General features: G+C 48.8%; 1 protein-coding gene across 10 annotated transcripts in view; it reads left to right on the top strand.

Moving 5' to 3' along the window:
* The window catches only part of CASK (calcium/calmodulin dependent serine protein kinase), a 2,777,982-nt gene that overhangs the window by 2,145,571 nt on the left and 607,623 nt on the right, over positions 1–24,788 (top strand). The gene's annotated exons all lie outside the window — the stretch shown is intronic.

The following is a 24,788-nucleotide window of genomic DNA, read 5'->3' on the forward strand; positions in this document are numbered from 1 at the left end:
TCCTCAGATTGTTTTTTTCCGCCATACTGGTCGGGAGCATCTTGCGGAGTCCCCTGGCCTTAGCCATACTTTTGCTAAAATTTAAAATTATTAATCTATTGACATCCTTCCCCACCCCAACGTCTAACTTCGACACTTGACGCCGGCTGGAGAAGAAATCAACCGTCGGCTGCTGCACGACGGATTTGGGCCTCGGAAGGCCGCTGGCCTCGGCCCGGGCCTGGTAGGCCGCTGGCCTCGGCCCTGCAAGTAGGGAGAGTGGGGGGTGTTACATACTCTACACTCTTGGTATATAGGTACACCTTATACATTTCCTACACTTAACAGCCCGCTGCCTCAAGGTGCGTATGGAGGGTACCCCTTTTCAATTCTGCCCCAAGTGCAACCGCAAATACCCTTGGGTCGACAGGCACGCCACGTGCAATCTCTGCTTGCCGAGGGACCACCCCGAAGCGAACTGCAGAGCGTGTAGTAGGTTTAAACCTAAGACACTTAAGGACCGTTCGACGAAGCGTTGGGCCCACCACGCCAGGCAGGCGGCCATGGCAGCGGAGGGTGCCTTCAGCGATGGCAGCGACGCCGTACTGTCGGACGGCGAGGGCATTACGGCGTCGAAAGACAGCCGAGCGCAGGTCCCCGACCTCGGAAGGTCGTCCGGCAGGGCGGCTATGGGGAAGACCCCCGGCGACGCAAGCGCTTCACATACTACACACACTAAACACACTAAGTCCAACAGAGACTCGACGACGTCGAGTTCTCGGAAAGAGGCACAGACAGAACGGTCCGATTCGGTGTCCTCTGGGCGCTCTCGATCAAGATCGCCGCATGACTCCAGGCAATCATCCACTCTTGCCAAGAGTGCCTCGCTCCCTAGGCTAACAGAAGTTCGATCGTCGGAAGACGAAGACGACTTCCACCCCCAGGCCGCGCTCCAGGAGGCGGAGCCCGCAATTAAAGCCAGCGAGGCCCCACGCTCGAAGGACAGGGACACCTCTCCCGATCCTCGACGCCAGGCGTCGAAAAACTCCGGAGCCACTAAGGGACATGGAAAACATTTTTCTATGCACGGGGAGGGGGGAAAACAGCAGAAGAAACTACCTGTACATTCTTCCACACCTGTGAAACACTCCACCCCCCCTAAACAGACAGACAAGCCCAGGTCTGCTGATAGGTCCACAACCAGCAAAGCTACTCAAGATAAATCCCATAGGCTTGCTGAGAGAGTCATTCCCAGTTCCAAAAAATGGTCCAGTGAAGACATAGATAGGGTCATGTCAAGAATGTCTTCTTTAGCTGATTTTTATGATAAAAATCCAGAACATTTCCTCTCGTATGATCCACAAGGGGCCACACCCTCAGGCTCTACTGATCCTATCCCCCCCCGAGTAAGAAGTCCCGGTTTGAAACCCCAATGAGGTCTGAACCCTTCGAGGTACAACCTTACGCAACACCACCATACTCGCGGTATCAAGAAGAGGCTTCCTTTTGTGGAGACCAAGAATTTGGTATGATAGAAGAGCAAACCGGGACGGGCTACTGTGGGGATGATGAGGAACAGGGAGAAGAAGAGGATAACCCGGAAACATACAGAGTAGATTCCCCGGTAGAGAACGAAGCCCCAGTTACCGACTCCCCGGTCGATAATCAGCCCCTCCTAAATGAGGTTCTCGCTCGCGCAGCAGAACATTTCCACATTGGCACCCACGGTGTACAGGAGGAAAGGGACTTCGCAGAAGAGTTAGTGGGAGAAAGGAGGCCGGTTGCCCAGACCATCCCCTATCCTTAAATCCATTCAGCGGAGAATAGATCCGTCCCTGGTGAACCCAAACCTCACCAGAGCAGTCAATCCCATGGTTGAAAAACTTTTCAGGGCAGCTCAGTCTGACCCTCTCTATATAAGAGGGCATCTGAACCAGACTCCCTAGTTGTTACCAACACTCGTAAGAGGGCTGGAACACCCTTGTCATCGTCAGAAGCTCCTCCCGACAAGGAGAGCAAAAAACTATATGGTTTCGGCAGGAAGGTAGCCTCAACGTCCGCCTATCAAGCAAGGATTGCTAACTCCACCACCCTGTTGGCCAGCTACAACTGCCATCAGTGGGAAGAAGTCGCGGCTCTCATAGCCTCTGCTCCTGAACCGTTAAAGGGCCAATTAGCTCGGATTTCCGCAGAGGGTAGAGCCGTGTCTGGTTGCATTTTGAAAGCAACCTTCGACGCCGCGGATAACGCAGGCAGATTGATAGCAGAAGGTACTGTTATCAAGAGACATGCGTGGTTACGGCAGTCTGGTTTTAAGGCAGAAACACAGGCATCATTGTTAGACAAACCGGTGGAAGCCGATCTGTTGTTTGGTAAGGCGGTCGAGGACGCACTGAAAAATGCCCAGGACGAATACGAGACACTCAAATCCCTTTGCCAGTTAACCAATAAACCCCCTAACCAGAGAGGGAATAGTAATTTTCGTCGCCCACGCGGCCAAAATTCCCAGAGAGGATCTAACTATTCCCAGGGGCAGGGTACACAGTGGAACAACAACCAACAGTCTACCCAGGGTTACGGCAGAGGTAATAGGAGAGGTTGTGGTAAAGGCAGAGGCAGCCCCAGCAAGGGAGGCGGCACGCCTCCACCAAAGCAGTGACGCTCAGTTCAGGGTCCCTTCTCACGCAACCCCAGTAGGGGGACGCATTTCAAACTTCACCCAGGCTTGGGAAGGGATCACATCAGACAGATGGGTGCTGTCAACAGTATCCACGGGATATTGTATAGAGCTACTGCAGCGTCCCCGGAACCATCCTCCACGACAAAGAGTACACTCCTTAGAACATCAGAAGATTCTCCTCGAGGAGATCGCCATTCTTCTACAAAAGGACGCGATAGAACTCGTCCTGGGACACGAGGTAAACAAGGGTATTTATTCAACTTACTTCCTTGTGCCAAAGAAAGACTCGACAATGCGCCCAGTATTGGACTTACGGCCTGCCAACAAGTATGTCAAGCCCCAAAAATTTCGTATGACCACGCTACAAGAGGTATTCCCCCTCCTAAAAAAGGGGGATTACATGGCAACCTTGGATATGAAAGATGCTTATTTTCATATTTCTATGTTCCCAGCGCACAGAAAGTACGTGTGCTTCAAGGTGGACAGTCGCCACTACCAATTCAAGGTACTGCCCTTCGGGATAGCTTCAGCACCAAGGGTATTCACCAAGGTACTGGCGGTGGCGGCTGCACACCTACGCAGGGAGGCAATCCCAGTGTACCCTTATCTGGACGACTGGCTCATAACGGGGGAAACCCCAGGAATTTGCAGGACAAACATTCAAAGGACTATCGACCTCCTCCACGAATTAGGCTTCTCAATCAACGAGAAGAAGTCAAGCCTGGTGCCAAGCACCTCAAAACAATTCCTAGGAGCAATCCTGGATACCCAGGAGGGGTTGACCTTTCCTTCAGAAGAAAGAATTCAGAATATACTTCTGCAAATTCCGCATTATCAGTCCGGTCAACAAATAACATTACGCAAAGCAATGCGTTTACTGGGCATGATGGCGTCATGCATTTACCTGGTCCCCCACGCGCGCCTGCGCATGCGTCCCATGCAGGAATGGTTGGCGAAACAGTGGTCTCAGGCAAGTGGTCAGTGGGACGATCTAGTGGTCGTTTCGCCAACACTGGTACAAAGCCTTCACTGGTGGACAAGAGAGAATCTCGCAAAGGGGAAACCCTTTTACGATCCAGAAGTACAGGCAGTAGTCACTACAGATGCATGTCTGACGGGGTGGGGAGCTCACCATCTCCACCACACAGCTCAGGGTCTCTGGTCTCACTCAGTGGCCAAGAACCACATCAACCTGCTAGAGCTTCTGGCAGTATTCAGAGCGCTTCAGGCGTTCGAGCCCCATCTACTAAACCTGTCAGTGCAAATCCGGATGGACAGCACTACAGCCATGTTCTACCTGAACAAGCAAGGAGGGACTTGCTCGCCAAATCTGTCCAAGCTTGCCCAGAAAATCTGGATATGGGCACTGAGACGGAACATCTTCCTGTCATCACAACATGTTCCAGGGGAGCTCAATTCCCTAGCGGATGCTCTGAGCAGAGACTCCCTCCCAGAGGAATACAAATGGGTTCTTCACAGAGAGGTCGTAGAAGATCTCTTCTCTCAGTGGGGTTTCCCCACTATAGACTTATTCGCCACAAGCGAAAACAAACAATGCCCAGGATTTGCATCCAGGTTCCCCCAACCAGACTCCCAGGGGAACGCCCTGTGGATGAACTGGTCAGGGATGTTTGCGTACGCTTTTCCACCAACTCCTCTCATCAGGAAAGTGGTGAACAAGATGAACAGGGAATCGATGATGCTCGTCCTAGTTGCTCCCATGTGGGCAAGACAACCGTGGTTCCCACACCTACGCAGGATGGCGGTGTGCGAGCCCATCAAACTTCCAGCCAGGTACAACCTACTGTCCCAGCACCAAGGTCAAACAGTGCACCAGCAACCCAACTCAATGAACCTGGCAGCATGGCTCCTGAGGTCATAGAGTTTGGACACCTCAAATTGCCACAGAGGTGTATGGACATCCTAAAGGAATCTAGGAAGCCAAACACAAAGCACTGTTACTTTGACAAGTGGAAGAGGTTTGTTATCTGGTGCCAGAGTAGACAAATCAACCCAGTTGATTGCACTCCTTCCACTATTGTTACATACATGCTCCACCTGCTAGATGCAGGATTGGTTTTTAACTCACAAAGTTAAACTCACACCTGGCAGCTTTCTCGGCTTACACCACTTCCCATAGCAAGGTGTCGTGGTGGAAAGTACCAGTAGTTAAAGCCTTCATGGAAGGAGTAAAGAGACTTCACCCTCCTATTTCAAACCCACCGCCAGGGTGGGACCTTAATGTGGTGCTAGCCAAGCTCATGGGCCCCCCTTTCGAACCCATGCATAAAAGCAGTCTCAAACACCTGACTTATAAAACAGCCTTCTTAGTAGCTATTACTTCTATAAGACGGGTCAGTGAAATTCAGGCTCTGTCAGTGCAGGATCCCTTCTTTACTATCCATAAAGACAAACTGGTTTTACGCACACACCCTAGGTTCTCACCTAAATTTATATTAAAATTCCATGTAAACCAGTCCATCGAGCTTCCGGCTTTCTTCCAGAACCCGCAAAGCTCGGCTGAGGTGAAACTACACACCCTAGATGTGTGCGTAGGGTGGTCCTCTACTATGTAAATAAAACAAGACCGCTAAGGAAAACAGATCAACTGTTTGTCTCCGTAGCTACAGGCAGAGAGGGGGATAGCGTCTCTAAAGGTGCCATCTCGAAGTGGATTATTAACTGTATCCAGCTGTGTTACTCACTCTCTGAAAAGACTCTGCCTTTTACGCCAAGGGCCCACTCTACTAGAGGCATTGGGGCCACTCTGGCTTTCATTGCAAATGTTCCCCTCGACACTATTTGCAAAGCAGCTACTTGGAGCTCTATTCACACTTTTACTCAGCATTACTGCATTGGCACCCATTCCAAGACAGATACACAAGTGGGACAAGCGTTTCTAAGACACTTATTTGCTCATGACCCTTCTCACATCCCACCTCCTTCTTCTGGTACTGCTCGCTAATCTATGCACAGCATGTGATCTAAGCAGATTCCACAAGCCTCAGAAGGGATACATTACTCACCGTAATCGTATTTCTGATGCTTGTATCTCCTTAGATTCACATGCGACCCACCCTTCCTCCCCTCCGAGAGAAGGTGCATGATTGCTTGTAGTCTTACCTTTCTGTCTATCTGCTTGGATTATCTGTACTCAAGCTACTCCTCATGCTACCTCATGTCAGAAAAAATACAATCTGAGGATCCTAGACGCGTGAGGGATCTTGGGTACAGTGGACGTCACACTAGGGATAGTATTACTGGCACGCCCTGTGTCGACGCCCATTTTCGATTCGAAAAACAAACTGTAATACTCTGCAGCTTCCACTAGATGTCGGCCTATGCACAGCATGTGAATCTAAGCAGATACAAGCATCAGAAATACGATTACGGTGAGTAATGTATCCCATATATATAGCGACAGGAGGGATGGGGTAAACATGGGATACAGATAAATGAGGGGATACAGGTACATAGCATTTATAGGAGATACAGATATGTACCATCCGCCGCAGCATCCGTGCCGTCTGCACCATTGGCAGCATCCGCACCGTCTGTGGTATCTGCAACATCCATAACATTTGCACCGTCTGCACCAACCGTAGCATCCGCCAGATCCGTCCCATCTCTGAGACTGACTTCACTAATTCAATTTCTTGGTCTCATCCTACTCGGCTCCCCCTGCCCCCTTACAAGCCTATTCTTCCTGCTCTAGCTTCAACTCTGTCTACTCTTTTGAACCTTTCTTTATCCTCAGGCTACTTTGATCTGCCTTCAAAGTCACCACTATTATCTCTCTTCTGAAAAAACCTTCTCTGGATCCTAATGAACTTTCTAACTTTTCCCCATTAGTCTCCTTCCTTATTTATCGAAATTTCTAGGCATTGTCCATTCTCATCTTAACTCCTGTCTTATTAATTTAATTTACTTCCTCCTCACCAGTCGGGGTTCCGGCCTGGTTTTTCTACGGCAACCGCCCAACTTTCTGTCCTAAACTCGATTCTACAGACCCGCCATCTCAAGCAATCGTCCATCTTTGTCCTACTTGATCTCTGACACTGGGGGCTACCCCACTCTTCTTTACACACTTTACTCGGTCAAATTCTCAGATACTGCCCTTCAGTGATTCTCTTATTACTTATCTAATCGTTATTTTGCTGTCGTGTGGAAAGGGTCAATTTCTCAGTCGCTTCTTCCCGTGAGTCTCCGACAGGGTTCAGTCCTTGGCCCCCTCTTATTCTCTCTTTAGAATTCTCAATTGGCTGTGCAAATTCTTAACCAGGGGCTTCAGGTGCACCTATACGCTGATGCTGCTCTGTATTTCTTGCTCTTAATTCACTGACCCCATTCCTTACCAACTTTGTTTCTGTCTTTCTGTAATCAAATCATGGATGGCTTCCTGGTGTCCCTGTCTAAATCTTAACGAGGCAAATTCAATTCTTAACTGCTTCTACTTCCACTCCCCAACTATATCCTCCCCCTCTTTCCCTTCAGCTTTCCGTTAGCAATAAATCGCTTGACCTCAGATTCCTTTGGCTCTTTTTTTCTTTTCAGACTCAAATTGCAACAGTTGTCCGTTCCTGCCAGTTGCATGTTTTCAACATTAGGAACATTTGCCATCTCATGACTTTCACTTCCGCCAGGACACTTTAGCACTGTCAAATACTGCTGCGCCTTGTAAGTCAGCCTCCAACTGTGCTATTCTGCCATTGCGCTGGTATCCAGTCATTTTATTGCAAACAAAATAGAGTGGTACATAACGGAGCGGACACAAACACTGAAAAACACAGCAAATATTAAATACATATATAGATGTTAGTGCGGTAAGGGGTTAAAAGGGGTCGGGATGGGGTTGTAGTGGCTTTAAAAGGGTGTAAAAAAAACAGGGATTGAGGGGGGTGCCCAAAATTTAAAAAAAAACAAAAAGAAATTGGTGTTTTTCAGTGTTTTGTCCGAGATGAAATTTACCACTCTCCAATTGTGGTCAATAAGGTCACATATAACCCATTACGTTAAATTCTTCATTCCGCTGTCAGGATTTTTTTCCGTCTTTCTCCAGTTTCTAATATTTCGCCTTCTCTTTTGTGTTTTCTTTGGGCTCCCTGTGAAACAACAGTGTGAACTCCAGTTTTTATGTGTTGTCTTCAAGGGCATTCATGCTATGTCACCATCCCCACCTCTGTTCCTTGGTCTCTCTGTACCACCCTTTTCGGGACCTTTGTTCTGCTTCACAGTTTCTCCTGTCAATTCACGGTTCCTTTCATTCCAATTATTTGCCCCTAAACTGTGGAATGCCCTCTGACTAATTAATTATTCGCTCATGCCCTTCATCCCATGGCTTTATGAAACACTTTCGTTAGTCTTTATCTTCTTAAACCCTCCTCTTACATCGTGACCACACCTCCTTGGTTTACCTTTGTACAGTGCTTTTGATAAAATCGCTACATAAACTTGGTAAATAAACTGAGAAGAGGGCTCAAGGGCTGCGGCTGAGGAAAAAGCATTTGCAAAGCCAGCTGGCGGGGAACCCCTGGGTCTTAATCTGTGGCAAGGGAAGACCTTAGCCTGTGCTATTCTACTCTGGACTGGTGGGCCTAACCAGTAGTCTGCACTGGACTTCTATCCTGCAATCAGTGGACTTCAGAAGTGTCCAAGGAACATCCTGTGGGATGAGTAACCAATGAAGGGGGAATCATCGCTGCACTAGACACTGCCTCGCCCAGACACCTGGCAGATCTTCACCTTGCAGCCTGGCTGCCGCTTTCAATGAGAAACAGTCCCTATCTGCAGCCTGTGTTTCACACCCTGCAAGATCAGAGCCTGCCTGACAATGAGAGAGGTCACCTCGCTAACATGCCAAACCTGCAGTGTCCTTGGGAACATCCTGTGCCATGGGAGTTCCCGTGGTCACCTTTCAAAGTTGTCTGTCCAGTCCATCTGGTGAATCTTTTAGACAGTGCCTTCTTCTGGAGATCTGAACTTCGGGTAGCCAAACATAGACCAGACAGCGAAAACTACCTCTGCACCTGTGACCCCTGGACTACCGGCACTAAGAGCAAAGTTGTGAGTAGTTGGCCCCAGCAATTCATACTTGGGTGTGTGGTATTGTTGTGATTCTGAGTTTGGGCGCTGAGCTATTTTCCACTTCTGATGCCCCATTGGGATTTAATGGGCAACTACCCTTCCCTGCCTCTGCAGTGGGGTTTTGGTCATTAATTCCTTCCTGGAAACCCCTCAATGATTTGGAATGGGGCATTGCCCCATTCCGTCTGGAGATCTGATCTTCTGCTAAACAGTTGTTTTTAACTCTTTTAAAAACATGCTTAAAATCGTACATATTAGCTTTAGCCAAGTCTTGTTGCTGGGCTACTTTTGAACTTCCAAACCATATTCAGGTAACCTGTGAACTATTCCTTTGGAACATTGGGGCTTGAATAACCATCTACTAGGGAATGTCTTCCTAAGCCTTTAAGGGAACTTCCCTGCAATGATGCAGAATATTGTTTTTTTTTTTTTTTAGTAACCATTACGTTTTGTGTAGATCCACTTTGGGGGATGCCTAGTGTATTTGTGTGTGTTCAGTGAAAAATCATTAGTTCAGAGACGGTCAAGGTGATTAGATTTAATACAACAAAACCCCTGAAATTCAGCATTCCCATTTCAAGCAAGTCCACCTTAACTGTGCGCCCCCTGTTGCACAGCGTATGACCCCAATGATGACATCACTAATTAAAAACCTTCTTCCCCTTTAAATTTAGAGGCGTGCAGGGGTGCGGCCCGGGGAGCATGCGCTGCCCTGACTTCGCCCTCCGGCGCCACACCTCGGTCCCCTTTTCCGCATTGACTGGAACGGGCCAAATTCACCAGTGCTTCTGGGTTTGGCTTCGGCCATGTTATTCCACGCGCGGATACTACTTCTCTTCTGTCTTTTTGTCTTTTTATCATTCAGGTACTCGATCCTCCGGCGTCACGCTCCTCCCCGGGGCATGTCGTCTTCTACACGGTTCAGCATGGGGCCAACCTGCGACGGGCTCTTCCTGACTAAAGACCCCCACGCCCTCTGCCTGCGGTGCCTTGGCCCAGACCACGGCTGGCAAGCTTGAACCGCGTGCAATGCTCTTTCCTCAAGGTCTCTGAAGAACTGACTAGCCAGGTGTAGGGAGCTCTTCCAGAGATTGCCTCCAAAGGACCTAAAGGACTTTGTCTAGCATCGATCCAGGCCCAAGGTAGGGCCACTCTTTTCCATTGCACCCCGCAAGGGAGAATCCTTCGCAAGGACTCGCCCGTGCGGGAGGGCTGCCCAGGTTCTGGTACCAGCACAAGTACTGAGCTGAATCAGCTACCGGCCGAAAGGCCGAGGGGGTCAGTGGATCCTCCCGGTGACAGTGCTGAGGGACCGGAAGGTTCTTTTACCGGGTCTTCACCTGAGGGGCTACACCCTAGTGCCGGCAACATGTCAGAGGGGGCACCTATACGCAGTTCTACCGGCAGATCCGCCGAGGGCGAAATGCCTACCAGGCCTCGGCCTGAGGAACAGGGTAGGCCCCATGATCCACACTCTGGACGGGGTGGGGCCCAGTGAGCCGAGCAACATGACGCAGGCACGTTAAAGGCTGCTCGCTCAACAAGATGGCTGCCGCGCCAGAAAATCCAGACATCCGGCCAACGCCGCTCCAGGGAAAGGCAGCAGGCGGAGGAACGTGTGTCAAGGTGGGACTGGTGTCAACCAGGTATGTGGCCTACAGTTTACCCTTTCTTCTGCAAGGCAGGTTCCCGCTGCGCCCATATGGGCATGGCACGCAAGGGCTCCAGCAGCCGCTCCCTACCCCTTCAATACCGCATACCACCAATCTGGCCTGCGAGGACAGGTTCTTCGAACGGGTCCTCGGGCTCATGAAATATCCTCGGATGGACGTCATCCTCAGGGTCTCCATCAGGGACGTGCTCCTGACAATGGCTCTGGCCCCACAGGCCCCAGTACAGGCGCCCCTGGCCCCTGTTCAGCCTCTGCCGCTCGCTCCGGCCTCCCCAACGATAGGGCAGGCGGTTCCATACCAGCCTCCACTGCAGCCTCTGGATCCGGTCTCCACACCCCAGCCTTCGGCGCACAGCACCCCTCCACCGGTGCTGGACCAACCGGACCCTCAAGTGGACCCAGATGAGGAGGAGGACCCCGACACACCGTCATCAGCCAAAGCATTCCATGAACGTCTTGCACGGTTGGCTGAGTACCTGGGCCTTCCTCAACCCGAGGTCGAGCAACCATCTGAGGGGGTCCTTGCCAAAGTCCTCACGCTACGTCCCACGGTAAGAACGGGGATGCCAATGCAGAAGGACATAGTTGCCTTCGCCAAAAAGGGCTGGCTCAAGCTCCACTCGGTCCAGCAGGTCAATCGACGTCTGGGTGCCAACACTGCCAAGTACAGGCAGATGGAGGGGGATACACTCTTTCTATCGGCCCACCCTCTGCCGCACTCTTCGGTGATCGCTGTGGCATCACTATACTCCAAGCCTCAGTCGTCCTCGGCCTCTTCCTCCGCGGCACTGCTAGGCAAGTAGGAGAAGATCTTGGAGGCGTATGGGAAGAATCTATTTTCCAACGCGTCCTTGATCCTTCGTCAAGCCAACGCAGATGCCATGCTGGCAGCCATGAACCAGAGGCTCTGGCGTGAAATTGCGGATTTCCTCCCAGAGCTTCTGGCACAGAGCCAATTATGATTCGAGGTGGGATTGGCAGAGGCCAAGATGGTGGCGCGGGACATCATGGAGTCCACCGTGGCCCACATTAACACCTCTGGCCATGCCATCTGTCTTGCCACGAACATGAGAAGAACACCCTGGCTCCATGCTATGAAATTCAACCCGGATGTCCAGGAACGCATCTTAGATCTTCTGTTCAAAGGGGGTGACCTCTTCCACTCCACAACGGACAAGGAGCTGGACAAAAAGAAAAACAGCCCACAAACGGCCAAGTCTTTATCCATCCTTACAAAGACCACGCCCAAAACGTACACCCAGACACAGCAGTTCTCTGACAAGGTGCGTATATACAGAGGGTTCCGCTGCTTCCAAGAGCGGAGGTCCAGGCAGCCTGACCATTCGCCGACACCAACGCGAACAACCAAAAGGGGGGGTGTAAGGGCTTTTTCTAGTCCACCTCCTCCGCACAGCCTCAGAGGGAAAGAAGGCATGACACGCCCCTCCGGTCCACGTGCCTCCAGTGGATGAGGGGTAGGCTTGCTCTCCAGGCACATTTTTGTCGCCAGAATTTCACGGACCCCTGGATCCTCTCTGTAGAACCACTGGAGCCTCTCCTCCCTCTTCCCCTCCACTCCCACAGGTTGGGACAACAAATCTTTTGGTGAAAATCCGGTCGCTCGTCCAAAGCCAGGCAGTGGAGGAAGTCCCAGCCTCCCATTGAGGCTTGGGCTTTTACTCCAGGATTTTCACCATTCAGAAAAAGAACCAGGCGGGCCTGAGAGTGTCATGGCCACTGGTCATGGGCCAGTTACTTCACTTCCTGCAGGGTCCCAATAGACCCAGTCTTGGCACCAAGCTCTCTATAAAGTGTGCTCTGCACACGGAATGTTGAAGGCACGTGCATCTGGACCGGGCAGGCCCTAGCAATGCATGGAAGGCACGTGCAGAAGACAGGAGGAGTGGCAAGGTGGGGCCTCAAGGCGGGGCCAAATGGGAGTGGTTGGGCCAGGCTATATAAGCCGGCCCCACCTGCATGCTGGCTCTTCGCGTTAGTCTGCTAGAGCAGCGTAACGCTTACTGCCATACAGAAGACCTTACCTGATTCAGCACAAGCATCTTCAGTCTCTGGAACTCTCCAGCATCTTACCTGGACTCAGCCACGCCTCGCTGGAAACATTGCTCTCGTTTCCCCTTCTGCAGCTACCGCACGCATCTTACCTTGAGGTCAGCCACATCATTGCTGAAAGTTCAGCTACCTGCGTCTAACTCCTTAGTCTACGCGCACATCTTATCTGAGTCAGCCACGCCATCGCTGGAAGCAGTACTACTTGCGTCTGACCCTGCAGCAGCCGCACGTATCTTACCTGTCTCCTCGGGTCTTCCACGGGTGCCGCCCAGCATCATTACCTGTCCCAAACTCCCATCTACACAGGACCTTCTTCCGACGCAGCACCCTCACGGATCTTCATCTCCGGCAGTCTACAGGAGTTCAGAAACCGCTCATCAGCAAACACCGACCAGCTGCACCTGCAAAGGGAAAGGAAAACACAAGGTTAGCAATTGCATAGACTTTAATACGCTAAGCAGCGAGCTTATGGGAGAGGCTACTTACCACTAGTAGGTCCTCCGGAATAGACCTTTATCATCACACACTCCTGGATCATTTTCATTCCTAAGAGAGAGAGAGAGAGGGAGGGAGAGAGAGAAAGGACAATAATCATTGGGGAAGATTACCACAACCAATACGAACAATAATCATAGTTATAAAGACCTACCTTCAAGACGGAATGGTTGCAGCCGGTCTGGACCTCCACGTTAAGGACCAGTGATGCAACTAGGTCCATCTACAGCGCCCCTGCTTGAAGAAAGCAGGACGGAGAGCTCATCCTTACATCAAAACAGGTGAGCCTACATGGGCAAACTCTTGCTCACTACTTTCTGGCACAAAAGCTTTGAGGGGAATCACGACGCCACCACGCCATTCTCACTGCCTCTCGTCCTCTCTCAGGGACAGTGCCAGTATCCTGGGTCCTCGATAACGCAGCGGCTGTGGGGGGGGTGGGGTCTCGATCCATTGGAGCCCGGTCCAGGGAGGGCACCAACCGCGCCCCAACATCCCAGCAGAGACCAGGTGAACGTAACAGAGAGTTGTGCTGGACCTTTCCACCCTCAACCTCTCCCTACCTCTACAAAGATTCTAGATGATTACGCCAGCTTTGATAGCGGAGACATTGTGCAAGGGAGACTGGATGTGCTCCCTGGATCTGAAGGACGTGTACCTACACGTCCCGATCTGGCAGCCTCATTGTTCTTTTCTACGATTCAGGATCATGGGCTACCATGTCCAATACAAGGTGCTTCCTTTCGGCCTCAACTCGGCCCCCAGGGTCTTTACCAGGCTGATGAACACAGTGGGAGGCCCTCCTCGGTGCCACCACATCTACCTGTACCTCGACGACTGGCTCGTCAGGACGACATCTCCGGAAAGCAGTGCACCATACGGCCCTTGCTATGATGAACGCAATGCACAAGCTGGTTTTTTCACTCAACCTCAAGAAGTCGCAGCTACAGCCCACGCAGAGACTGACCTTCTTGGCTATTGTTTGGGACGCGTGCTCAAAGAGAGTTTTCCCTCATAGGTAAAGATCACAGCCCACAAGAGGGCCACCGTGCACTTGCTCAGCAGAGATGTGACCTCGGCCTGGTGGTACCAACACCTACTGGGGCTCATGGTAGCAGTCATCTTGCCCGTCCCCCACACGAGACTCAGGATGAGGAGGATACAGCTGCACTTTGCAGCCTCTTGGAACAAGGAGCGGGGCTCTCATTCAGAGATAATCAACGTACCTCCATCACTTCACCCAGACCTCACATAGTGGTCCAGACACTGCAACCTTCGGCTGAGCAAGCCCTTCCGGCAACCTACCCCGCAGGTCACCATCACCACAGACTCCTCTCTCGAGGGTTGGGGGGGCCACCCTGGACAACCACTGCATCCATGGCACCTGGACCTGGCAGGAGCAGGAGTACCACATCAATTAGCTGGAACTTAAGGCCATCTGGCTGGCTCTCGGAGTCTTCCTTCCGATTATCGAGGGCAAGGATGTCATCATTCAGACAGATAACTCGACCAGCATGTTCTAAGTCGGCAAGCAGGGAGGTACCAGACCCCCCACTGTACAGACCCGCAGTCAGCATGTGGGAATGGGCCCTGGAGAACATCTACCTCATGGCTGTCCACCTGCCGGGGAAATCCAACCTGGAGGCAGACAGGCTCAGCAGATTGGAGGGTGGACAACTAGGAGTGGCAGTTGAACGACCTAGTTCTGCAGGAAATCTTATACAAATGGGGACACCCCTGGTGGACCTCTTTGCCTCCTGGGACAACAGGAAGTGTCAACTGTTCGCTTCCTGGCAAGGTCGGGGCCCGGGCTCCCTTGGCGATGCATTCCAGATTCAGTGGGACAGAATGACAGCATACACCTTCCCGCCCACACCACTGATACACGGGGTGATATGCAAGATCAAGGAATCTCGCCACCTCAGCATCATCCTAATAGCACCGTGGTGGCCGGCCAGGCCATGGTTCTTGGAGCTGTTCAGACTCTCGGAGATGCTGCCCATTCACCTGCGGATGGGCCCGCACATCTTCTGGTGCAGCAGGGGGGCAGGGTCATCCACCCCGCACCACAGAAACGAGCTCTCGCAGCATGGTTCCTGAACAGGTCACGCTAGGTCATGTCAGCCTTTCCCAGGCTAACCTAGAGATCATACATGGTGCCAGGAGCAAGTCTACCACGGCCCAGTATAGAAGCAAGTGGACCAGGTTCTGCCACTGGGCAGACTCTAAGGGTATCAACCCCCTTGCATGTACCTTGGATGACATGCTCTCCTTCTCGTCGCACCTCGCCCACTCAGGCGTGCAGGTAGACACTTGCTGCACCTATTTTGGGCTTACAGAAACTCGGAGGAGGAGATTTGTTCCCTCTTCCAACCAGATTGTCAAAAAACATTTGACGGGACACGTCAGACTCTACCCGCCCTTCAATAGGCCACACCCCGTAGTATTGGATGCCCTGGCGCACAAACCATTTGAACCAATGGCGTCCGCGGACATCAGGCTGGTCACCATTAAGACGGCCTTGCTAGTCGGCCTCACCTCGGCTCGCAGAATCGGTGAAATCCATGCTCTGGTAGCCTCAGAGCCATATAGTATGTTTGACAACGGACACACCCAGCATTCTTGCCCAAGGTGCCTTCCGCATTCCATTTGAACGAAGAGATAGTGCTGCCTACATTTTTTGCTGAGCCCAAAGATGAGGCACAGATGGTTCTGCACTGCCTAAATGTCAGGCGTGCCCTGAAATTCTACTTGGACAGGACCAAGGGTTTCCGCAAGTCGGACGCACTTTTTATCACCTTCGGCGGATCAAGACCGACCGGGGCATCAGGCCTCTAAGGCCTCCATAGCCTGTTGCATGGTCTCGGACATCAAAGAAGCTTACGAGGGACAGCACAAGCCACTGCCGGCCAACATGCACGCCCACACGGTCAGAGCCAAGGCAAAGCCATCACTTTCCGGCGACATGTCCCCAGGCAAGTCATAAGCAAGGCGGCCACCTGCCCCACCCCCTTGGCTTTCTGCAAGCACTACTGTTTGGTTGCCGGTTCTAGTTCAGACGCGGCTTTCGGACAGACGGTTCTTAGAATCCTGTTTGCTTAAGGAGGGTCTCCTCTCCACCCTGGGGCTACACTCAATTGTAATCGCCCATGCAGTATGGAGGAAAGGGGACGGGCATAAGAGTAGTTACTCACCGTAGTGACTAACGTAAAGTCCCCTTTCCCCGTACGTCCCACCAGCCTCCCCCCTAATAAAACTGGTGTCATTAGGCAATGTTAATCTATTGTCGTCGCATCTATGGGGACTGAGATGTGGCGCCGGAGGGCGGAGTCGGGGCAGCTCATGCTCCCAGGACCACACCCACGCGTGCCTCTAAATTTAAAGGGGAAGAAAGGTTTTTCTGGTGAAAAGGGTTCCGTCTCCGGTCCCTTGGAAGGGACACCCATGCAGTGTGGAGGAAAGGGGACTAGAGTACGTTAGTCACTACGGTGAGTAACTTATAATTTTTCCTCTGTGTATTATATCTTTCTTTGAACATATATTTCAGTTTATCAGTTTCTCTTGTAATCTCCTCTTCCTTTTTAGTAGTGTTCTTTTTATTTGGACTGTGCCGAGTATGAATACATTTGTAGTGATTCTCATTCACTTCTTTCTTCCACTGGGATTGTGTCTTTCTCTCGATTGAGATAAATCTAAACATTCTTCTAATGATTCTCTCTCAATCCTCTTATCGCCTTGTCATCGTCACTGACACGAGTTTGAACATTCAGATTATGATTATTGTATCCCTCCTGCTTTCCCCTGTACCTGACAACCCCAGGGAATGTATCACCTGTATCTCTCTTGGTTCGGGTCTGGCTTCCTGTCTTTGCATTCCCGACTTCGTTCCTTAGTTCGTTTTGTCATCCTCTGTCTCTTTGGTTCGGGTGGCTTTCTGGTATTCCACATACCGCCGTTACATTCATTGCCTCTTCCAGGTTGTGGTATCAGCATTGATATAAGGACCTCAGGTCCACCACACTTTCTCTGTGGTCACGCGACCAATTGTTTTTTGTTTTTCTCTCTTTCTCTCTCTTTCTCTCTCTCTCTCGCTCTCTTGCTTTTTCAGTTCCGCAGCTGATTAAAATGTTGCGGGTCTCCTGGAATTCAGTCTCTTCCCTCTCACGTCTGGCGTAGACGTGGCCTTCCCTGGCTTGTATCACGCTTGCTCTCCCTCTTCCTGCAGGCTCTTATCCTCATTCCTCCATGTCCCAGTAGAATGGTGTTTGCCATTTAAATGGATAGTTGCAGTTTCTGCATTGCAATAGGTTTTGTTCTTTCCTCATTACAGACCTTGTTAGAATATGTCTAAAGAGGTGATATTGGAGGAATCTCATAGGAACGGGAGTCCTTGTCCCCACAGGGGGAAGTCTCTCCTGGTGAGGTTCTGCTTGCCTCTAACCCTGGGGAGGGTGTTGCAGAGTGAGTTCACTTCCCTAGCCTCACAGGAGTGGGGCTCTCCCTTGGGGGGAAGGGATGAATTTCCTCGATTCGCCACAGTCCACTAATTGAGTTGGTCAAATGACTCCTTCAGGTGTCTATAAATAGTCAGCAACAACATCTGCCATAAATAAGCACATTGAGAAAAAATATAAACCTTCTCTAGCATATCACTTAGTTGTTCAGCAACAAATAATGAGTGGCTCCTTGATCGTCAGCACTACACAGAAATGCTGTAGAGACCCACTGTCCATCTCCTGGGTTCCAACGGAATTAGAGAACAAAATGCTCTCCTTATGGGAAAGAAGATGTCAACCACTGCAGCATACAAAGTGCATATCCCTAATGCATCTGCTATTGTCAGTCGATACAAAAAGTCTCAAACGGGTGCTTTGCAACAGTTAGATGAAGAATTCCAGGAAAGGTTAGTCTTTGCCATTATTAGGACTGACCTCTGGTATGAAATGCTTTCCTTAAAAGCAGCTTAGATGTGGCGGAAACCGCAGGCAGATAATTGACAAGTGTAGCTGTGCTAAGAAAATAATCGTAGCTAAGGCTTATGGCGTTTACACCAGATACTGTGGGGAAAAACGAATAAACCATTAGATGAAGAGCTGTTTGGGAAAGCTGGTGCTGAGTCTTTAAAAAGTGAAGCAGGATCACAAGACCCCAAAGATTTAAGGTAAAATGCTGGGGAGACCATTCACATAGGCCAGGGTAGCACACAGATGGGCATTGGTGCCAAGGTACACTACTCTGTTTTAGGGTGTTGAAACTTCTGAAAACTGTGACCTTAATACCAACAGAAACTCTACATCAATCACAGGGTTTCCAAGAACATTCCAGGGGTTGGGGGTTATAAGAGCTAGAGGTGGTACCACCAGAGGTGGATCTGCTCCAAAATAATGGCAGCCTCAATCTTATGCATTACCTTGCAACTCTGTTAGTCGAGGCAGGGGGTAATTTAGAGTGTTCCCCATGCATGATAATGATTAACCACTGATTATTGTCTGTTAGACGCAGTGAATTTCAGTTACTGCATCAAATTCAAAACTACACCCTTCAACATACCTCTGAGTGGATGCATAAGAGCAGAACATCTGAAACCTTTGCAGAAGGGGCCATCCAGACAGCCCCAGTGAAAGAATGCAACCCAGAAAGCTATTCAGTGTACTACCTGGTTGCCAAAAAGGTCAAGAAAATGTGCCCAGTGCTAGGTCAACGAGCTACACACAAGTGTGTCAAGGCACAAAAATTCAAGGTGATAACTTTACAGGCGGTAAATACACTTTTAAAAAGGGGGGATTACGTGATCACATTGGACATGAGAAAGATGCATACTTTCATATTTCTATGTACTGTGGCAAATCTTGCAGCCTCATCACTGATTGACTAGAGGGAAGCTTCTCCTTCGTGGCCAGGAAAAAGCATAAGCTACCTGACTCTGATCTTGGGGCTGGCTATCTGCGCGAGGACCACACAGGGGAGGACAAACTCAAGGGAGGCAGAGAGATATTGAGTAAAACAACCCTTTAGATATACCTCTTAGTAACAGCCACATACCTTTACAGCAGTCAATTATGGCTTATTGTAGTGTGAATGGTGAATTCCATCTTCTTATAACCTACAACACAGTTTGCCTCTCCCCTCTTTTCATGTAGTGAGAAAAGAAAGGGGTATGGAGTAATGTGGATGACCAGGCACGGCAAACCAATGCTGCGTTTTAGTCGTTGGAGAATGCAAAATAGGACCAGCACATTTAGAATGGACACAGGTGAAAAACAAGACACAGAGAAGCAGCAAGGCTGGCTGGCGCTGCATCTGCGGCTAACTTGTTCTGGCGCTGTTCGGGAGGCTGGGAAAGAGCGGACCGCGTAACGCTGTGCAGAGATGAGGCACAGCGTGCAGAGAAGCAAAACCAGGACAAGTTTGACTCTATAGCGCACGCCGACAGAGGGAATGTGGAAGCAGAGTGGCTCTCAGAACTCAGTTAGCGAGTGGGACGAAAGCTGTTGGGTGAAACGCGAGGAACACTCAAGCAGCCACAGAAGACCGGCAACCCCGGTGAGAGGGAACGGGTTACCCAGGCGCTTCAGGGCAAATGCTGTCTATGATACACAGTGCGTGAGAGTCAAAGAGAATGAAGTGAAACAGGTGATACCAATACGAGCATTGTTACACGTCCAAGTAAAGATCATATAGTTGATACTAATGCAAATTTTGTTAAGAGTCCAAAAAAGGACTGTGAAACTGATGTGAACGTTATTAAGTGCCAAGACAAGAGAAATAAAACTGGCACAGGCATTGTTAAAGGGTTGGTGACCCAGCAAATGAAATGATTGTTTTCTTGATACAACAGAGAGTGAATAAAAGGTTGAAAACCCCTCGTAAGATAGTGAACCAGGCAATGTGAACAAACCATTGCAGGATAGTGAACCAGGCTTTGTGTGAGCCTGGGGCAGGCACCTAAGTACGAAAGTTGTAACACTGTGGCAGGCGAGTAAACCAGGGGTAAGAAGAAGTGTACGAGAAATGAGATTGAAATCCCAATCTGAAATTGTCGAACATTGGAAAAGGGAGGACCCACACCCCTTTCAAAAGCGAAGTTATAAAGTTGTAATACCTTGGCAGGAGAGTACACCAGGGAAAGGGAAAAGACTGAGAAAGTCCAGTAGTCAATACCCCTCTATGCAGTTGTGAAAATAGTAACAGGAGATTTGTATGTGCTTCAATCAGGTTCAAGGGAAAGGCATTCGCCCTTGAGCAAACCATTCAAAAGAACTGTGTGTATTGAAACGAAGTGTGTACTTTAAAGGTAATTCAAGGGAAGAGCAATTCCCCCTTGAACAAAACTGCAACTGTAGCAAAGTGACATTTGGACCACAAGGAAATCTAGGGGAAGGGAAAACCTTTTTCCTAGTGGAATTCTATTATTTTGTTTTGTTGCATTTTAGGAAAAGAATTGAGAACAACGAAAGGGCTAAGAGCACTCCCCTTTGAAATCGAATTAGATCCCTTTGAAATCAAGTTAGATCCCTTTGAAATCGAGTTAGATAATGACAAAGGGGGAAGTTATCCCTTTTAAAAAGGACGAGAACCAGAGGGGGAGAGAGAGCCACAAAGTAATTGAAGAGAAGGCAAAGGAGATCTAAACTTCTATTTTCAGAGTGAGAGAAAGGGGAAACCAGTCCAAAGGTGGAGTTGTCTCCTTCCCCCTTTTGTTCTGAAATAAAACAGTAGACAAGAAGAAGGACTTTGAGAAAGCGTGATCTCCTTATGCAAACAATGGAATATTATTGACTTTTACCTTCTGGAAGTTTTGGAGGACCAGAGGAAAAATATTGGATGGGGGAAGACCCTTTTCCCAGTAAAGCTTCATACCACCTTTCTTTGTTGGACTTTAGAGTTTTATGTTTTGAACTTTGAAAAGCTACTAGTAGATAGCTCACAGAAAACCCCATGTACACGTTATATTAAGTTTAGCCTGTAAGAGTCAGTTCAGGGATTTTGAACACGGGACGCTTTATGATTTTTACATCCTGACAGACGTTCCTTAGTTTTGTTGAGGCAGGGAAACCCCTTTTAGAATTAGGGACAGATACAATTTCTCCAACCCAGTTTCTTTTATGCCAAATAAGTCTATAACCCACATTTCAAAATCCACTGTGTCCAAGTCTTGCTCTAGATCCTTTACAGTACCCACAGCATTGCAGATTTCTCAGTTTCAATGTGGCCAAAATGCATTACCTCCTTGTCCCATCTTCATCATCCCAGTCAGTACAAGTGTGGGCTGCTGGCCCTAGTCAGCCCCTTCGTTCAGCAAAATAAACTTATTTTGCTTTGTGCCTCCCATGTCCCGCCCCTCTTGGGACAGGGCCCGTTAACCTCCAGAGCACTTCCTGGCTTTATTTGTGTGCTTAACAGAGACTTGCAGCAGTCTCTGGCAGATAATGGATAAGGATAAGGTGGCCTGCATAGCAGATGCACCCTCACATAGGTTGCCCGGCGGAGTGGGTGCATTGCCATGGGGGTGAGTGAGTGGCCCCTGTTAGGCAGCTGAAGGCCATCAAGGAAAAACACTCCTACGGGATAGCCAGCACAGGAGAGTAAAGGGACAGCTCGGTTTCTAGGCAACTTCAATTTCCTGCAGCGCTTCAAACAGATCCTGGCTGCTGTCAGTTAAGTCATGCTATGCGCAGACGAGAACACGTGAAGCGTGTGGAGGGTCCTGACTTAAAGAATAACTGGGGTAGAAAAAAAGTGATCTGTGTGATCTCACGTATTTTCTTGAGAATATTACCAAGTATTTGTACACGCACAGACGTGAGCATGATTTTACTTAATAGACTCATGCCACCTCCAGCGCCCTTGACTATTAGATCTTCTGCACAGTGACCGTACGTTATTTCACATTTGTTAGAAAGCACGTATCAACTGGATCGGTCACCATTAATCTTTAGATACTTTTTTCTGGCAAATCACACGCCATTTATTTAATTTCGAAATAACGTGCATTATTTTAATACAGGCTACCCTGTTTTATTACGTTGCACATCCTTGTGCTTCTTCTAGGATGACCTAGGAGTGTCCTTAGGCGAATATATCTGGCCTTTGGCCCGTTCATAATTTTTTCAGCAGTTTTGCCAAACACAAGAAGAACACGTCCCTGGTGTCACCAGTCACAACCTAAGGTAACCCCCTCTTTTTTTTTTCTTTTCGATGCATGCATTTAGCTGCCATGGATTTTCAGACCTACACCGGGTCCATTTCCATATACAATCTTCTTGTTCACCAGGCCCCCCCTTTTATGTTTATACTTTGCACATTTTGTACTTTTTGCAGGACGAACTAACAGCGTCCATTGAGAAAAACAGGCCTTAATCTACCTTTGGCCGTCCCATGTCTTTCCAACTATATTGCTGACACACAGAATTCCTATCTAAGATGAAGACGTTTTCTATACGTGTCCTCTAACACCTTGTTCCAGGTAAATTTGTCCTCATTGATCTCATTGATGATCCATCACGTTCTAGTATTTACAACTTTAATGTGTACCTTCAATTAGCTTGCATGTCTCCATTTCTAGTAGCCACTGGGCATTAGCTACTGCAGAGACTGTATGTAAGGCAGTCGAAGTAAACTCCTATTCCCAAGAAGCACCTCTTTGTAAGGTGAGGTTTCACCCTTCTTCTCTTGTTCTTTAAATTAAACAAGGTACCGTTGCACTTCCTAATCCATACACCCTCTGTATTTTTAGATCTACCCAGTCAATTTCCAACAACCCTAGCATTGTCCTGAGGAAAGCTTGGAGCTCCAGAAACCCATTTTCACTACTAAAGAGACTTTCATTGGTTGCACTACTCTATCTGAGCCAGAAACACCACTTGTGTCGACAGTAGAAATGTGTTTGCACTTTGTTATTACACATTAAGCTATTCTGTATCCATTTCTTCTTGTGATATGACACAACTAGCTAAACAACAGTGATTCTGTTGTCTCCTTTTTTGTTGTTTGGTTTAATGTTTTTTAAACATGCTAAACTTCTTAATTAAAGTTTGTTTCATCTGTATGATTGAGTGTGACCCTCAACTGCTAGCTTGAATAATTACTAGCTCCAAATAGGGTTCCCCCTTGTGCGCTCAAAAGGGAGGGGTAGCCTGGTTTCTATCCTCCTTTCTCTCTTTAAAGAATAACTGCTACATTTGAGTGGTCACTCTAGATCCCCAAACCGACATAAGCATAATCACAAAACAAGGCTTTGCTCTCCATCTGTTCCTGCTACAGGTGCTGTGATATCTCTTGGGATAAAGTTCAGTCAATGATGGAGGCCACAGTGCAGAGGGGCATGCGACAGGGAGGTCCGCTCTCCCCCCTGCTATTCGCACTTGCGGTGGACCCCTTAGTGGAAATAATATGCTCCAGGCATATTGACAAGGGGGTGCATCTATTCAGGCATAAATTGATCATCTCACTTTATGCCGATGATTTAATCCTCTTTCTGACCGACCCAGAGAAAAATCTGGCACCAGTGATGATTGACGTCTTAGCTTTTGGCTATTTCTCAGGGCTCCAAGTCAATCCTTGGAAATCCATGCTGTTTCCCCTGACGAGCAAAGTGGTGAGGTTCCAGGATGAATTTTACTTCCATTGGCATGAGGAATCAACTCGCTATCTTGGGGTTATAGTGGCCAGTCCATCAAAAAAACTAAAGTGGGAACCACTTGAATGCAACTGGGGCTCAGAAATTGCTCCTGTGGAGCTCAATTCTTTGCTAATATACTTCTGTCGTTCTTTAGAAAAAAATTGATGTTTCTCTTAATTTGAATCTCATAACCTGTTTATCAAGGATATCAGTATCTTTCATTCATCTGAAAGTATGTAAATCAATATAATGCCTTCTTCATATGTAAAATTGTTCAAAAACATGTTTATTCACATGAATGTAGAGGCAAAAAAGACCATGTGGTCAATATAAAACACAAACAAGCCAATGCATGTCAGTGCTGGGCACTATCATCAGGGCTAAGTATTCAACAATAATTTCCAAAACAATTACATATATTTGTTCATGCACATCAAACTCATGTGTTATAGACCCGTGGATATTTAAATCATATTTACATACCAATGTAGTTTTCAATCCATTTAGCACGGTACCCATAAAGAAAAGTAAAATATCTATTCAGTAAGTTCTGTTTAACCCAATTGCCTATGGTGATTGTCATATAAAGCTAACGGTACAGTCAATCTCATACCTTTCTGTCTGTGTCTTGTGCTTATATGGGAACTCATGTATATCAAGTCCCAACTATTCACCTCTATTGCAAGAGCGTCGTGATAACCTGCAATGTATGTCTCAATTAATAACCTTTCCAATTACATCAAGTAGTGATCTGTGTAGAACAAAGTTCGCTGTGTCTCTTACCCGCTTCTTCCTTTCTCTTCGGATCACTGCTCTCTTGGTGCACGCGCAAGACCGCGCTGCGCTCAGAAGCTTTGTGTTGCCATGGCGACAATTGAGGCGCCACCCGTCGGATGAGTCCAGCTTCCTGGGCTGCGCATCGGGTCCCACCCTCCCGTGGATATGGGAGGGCGGGACCTAAGTCTCCATGGCAATGAGTTAGCGAACGCTAACAACAGAATGTGTAGTCATAATGTCGTGTCCGCTATTCCGATATACATGCTACGAGTATGAAAGTAAATCCTTTGCGGTTCACTACTTATATCTATAACCAAATCGTACCAACTCTATTTTGTTTAAACATGTGCGCACAAATATAATAAAGAGGCCATCATTACCAAACCCGGTATATGTTAAAGGCATTGTCA

This window comes from Ambystoma mexicanum, chromosome 7p (genome assembly GCF_040938575.1).
Source record: "Ambystoma mexicanum isolate Mex_15411 chromosome 7p, UKY_AmexF1_1, whole genome shotgun sequence".
In the NCBI taxonomy this organism is placed as follows: Eukaryota; Metazoa; Chordata; class Amphibia; order Caudata; family Ambystomatidae; genus Ambystoma; species Ambystoma mexicanum.